The following is a 3,645-nucleotide window of genomic DNA, read 5'->3' as shown; positions in this document are numbered from 1 at the left end:
CAGAGACACTGGCTGAGTTGGAGCAGGATCTATAGCGTCTGACGGCGAGTATACCAGAGACGACTATAGATGACATTCCTATCAGATTGCAGCGCTATGTAGTCGCAGTCCCGAGACCTTTTAGGAGTTTTTTGTGTAGAGTAGCCCGTGCAGTGGTGTCGTATAAAGAGCATCACCAGTGATTGGCTAGTCACTTTGTAGACACATGTGACATTTTGGTTTTTTGTACTTATCATTTTTGACGATCATAAGGTGTTTTTCAACCTATGATCGAAGACGATGTATATTTTTTGACACACTCCTATCTATATATATCATTATTACCGGCTTATTTTGTTAAACATGTGATGAAATGTTTATAAATTTACATTTATGATTGTTACAAATGTCTATTTAACATTCGAAACGCCATTGCATCTGCTAATGTGTTTAAAGACCTTGGAATATGCTGATATTCAATGTAATCAAATTCACGTTCCAAGAGACGCACTCTCAAAAACAATCTTAATAACACTGGATTTCTAATGGCATAGACTCTATTAAGCTGTAATACAACGAGTTCAGAATCTAACCTCACTATCAAACTCCGAATCCCAAATGAAATAGATTCAAATAATAACTCAATCACTACACTGTATTCTGCAATGTTGTTTGTTGTTTGACCGAGGCTCACCCCATGCATAGAAACTAACTCGTCAGAGGGCGAGTAAATAACCCAAGCTGCGGAAGAGATATTTCGTGTACTACGACAAGCACCGTCAGCAAATCCAATGTACGTTTGGAGAGGCGTTGACATCTACAATATCAAGAGTAAAACCAAGATAAGCCAGAATAACGACGAAAAACACACTTTCTAAACTAAGCACACAGTCTAAACTAAGCACACATAGCAGCTAGAAAGAGAAAACTATCCTAACTAAAATCTCCATACCCAGCACTTAAGAATAATACCTTTTTAGGTAAAGGCCATTTCTGGGTTTACCCAAAGAGTCCCCGTCAAAGTCTACCAGCTCATAGGCCCCTTTTGCTAGCTTTCGCTTGACAATGTAGGGCCCATGCCACATAGGAACGAATTTTCCAGCACCTAACTTATCATTAGCTTGATCATACAACAACACTAGGTCTCCTTCCGAAAAATTTCGAGGGGTCACATTCCGGTCATACTGAGCTTTCATTCGTTTTGCATGAGTCTCGATTGCTAGGGCAGCTTCACGTCGAGTCTCATCTAATTTAGCTAAGTATAACAGACGCTTCTCTTCTTCGGAAGTAGCTGGGAGTAATTCGATGGCCATTTGCAGTGACGGGATTTCGCATTCAATGGGCAGCACGGCTTCCAAACCATAAACTAGCTGGAAAGGAGTGAACCCTGTTGATGTTTTCACTGAAGTTCGGTATGCCCAAAGCGCTGAAAATAACATGTTATGCCAATTCGACCGATGAATACCAATGATCCGTCGGATCATGATAACTAGAACTTTGTTGATAGCCTCAACCAGACCGTTCGCTTGGGGATAATAAGGAGTAGAACTATCGTGACGTAAACCAAGCTGGCCTGTAAGTTCTGTCATCATAATGTTTCGAAAATGACGCCCATGGTCAGTGATTATCGCTTGTGGGACACCAAACCTAGCAATAATATGATTGAATACGAAAATTGTTGCTGTCTTGCCGTCTGCCTCGAACGTAGGCATCGCCTCGGCCCACTTAGTAAAATAATCAACCGCAAGGATGATATACGCATGCCCCCCGGCCGAGTGAGGGTTACAAGTAATAAAGTCGATACCCCATTTGGCGAAAGGACCAACGAAAATTATAGGATGGAGAGGATCTGGTGGTGCGCGCATCTTGCGATCAAACACTTGACAGTTGTGGCATTTTCGGACCGCAATGATACAATCTTTAAACATGGACGGCCAGAAATAGCCAGCACGCAACACCTTCTGAGCTGTGGCATACCCAGACATATGACCACCACACGCCCCAGAGTGACAGTCATTCAAAACCCTTTCTGCCTCTTCGTGAGTTAAGCAACGTCGGAAAACCAAGTCCGCCCCACGGCGATAAAGAGTATCTCCAATGATTTTGTACTGCTGGGACTGGAATCGAATTTTTCGACGTTCTAACTTTGAAGCTTCAGGCCAAAAGGATTGGGTTTGGAGATAGACAATTATATCTCCATACCACGGATCTAAAGTGCTGATAAGAAACAAAGATTCGTCCGCAATGGGCTCCTCTACCACTGTTTCCGTGTCAACACGCGGGAAATCACACATTAACTCGGCAAAGACTAAGGATTTCTTAGACTTGGACTTCTCGAACTCCAAATCGAACTCCTGCAGGATAACGATCCATTTGGAGTACTTGCCCCCTAGCAATTGTTTTGTCAGAATATAGATCATAGGGTTGCAATCCGAAATCACTGTAGTTTTACGGAGAAGAATGTAGTGACGAAATCGCTGGACAGCTTGAACAGCTGCCAGTGCAAACTTTTCCACATGCGAGTATTTTAGCTCGGTTGGATTTAACGTCCGACTAAGGTAATATATCACATGTTTTGTTCCGAATTCGTCTTCCTGAACTAAGACCATCCCAATGGTGGAGTGGGAGGCGGCGAGATACAAAAAGTAATCCTGGTTGTAGTTGGGAGGATGTAGCAACGGTGCATGGGTCAACGCGTGCTTAAGTGCATCAAAAGATTTTTGAGCTATCTCATCCCAAGAGAATTGAGCATTTTGTTTTAACAACCGGGTGAAACCCTTTGTAACCTCGGCGTAGTTAGGAATGAATCGACGTAAAAAGTTTGCTTTCCCTTGCAAACTCTAGAGTTGACGCAGACTCGAAGGAGGAGGCAATTTGATGATAGCTTCTACCTTCGAGGGATCGACGCGGATACCGGCTTTTGAAACGACAAATCCTAGCAATCGTCCCACTTCTATGCAGAAGACACATTTGTGTGGGTTCAAACGAATTCGATAATGCCGACACCTCATAAAAATAGCTCGTAAGTGGACAAGGTGATCAGCTCGATGTAAAGAATGAGCAGGCAAATCATCGAGATACGGCTGCACAATGTGCTTGATGTCGTGAAACGCATAAGACATAGCCCGTTGGAAAGTGGCTCCGGCATTCTTAAGTCCAAAAGGTAATTTGCAATAAGCAAATGTTCCCCAAGGACAAATGAAAGCCGTTTTTGGTTGATCGGCAGGTAGAATATTGATTTGGTTGTAACCGGAAAAACCGTCCATAAAGGAAAATATTTCACTGCCGGCACAATCATCAATTATTTGATCGATATAGGGCGTGGGATAGTTGTCTTTTGGACAAGCACGATTAATATCCCTATAGTCGATGCATATTCTTATTGTTCCTTGTTTCTTGTTCACCGGAACAATATTCGATACCCAATCCGTTAACGGGATCGGATAAATGAAACCCGCTTTCAACAGCTTCTCTACTTCTGCTTTAATCGCAACCACTTTCCTAGGGTGTATCTGACGCAGACGTTGCCGAACGGGTTTAGCATCCGGGTAAGTCTTGATTTCATGAACAACAATGGAGGGATCAATTCCTGGCATTTCCTCATAGGACCAGGCAAACACGTCACGGAATTCTTGAAATAGGGCCTTGTATGTTTGAATTTCGTCA

This window comes from Pinus tabuliformis, chromosome 9 (genome assembly GCF_031772625.1).
Source record: "Pinus tabuliformis cultivar Carrire ecotype Pingquan chromosome 9, CPIR1, whole genome shotgun sequence".
Lineage (NCBI taxonomy): Eukaryota > Viridiplantae > Streptophyta > Pinopsida > Pinales > Pinaceae > Pinus > Pinus tabuliformis.
Note: the sequence above shows the minus strand (reverse complement) of the source record.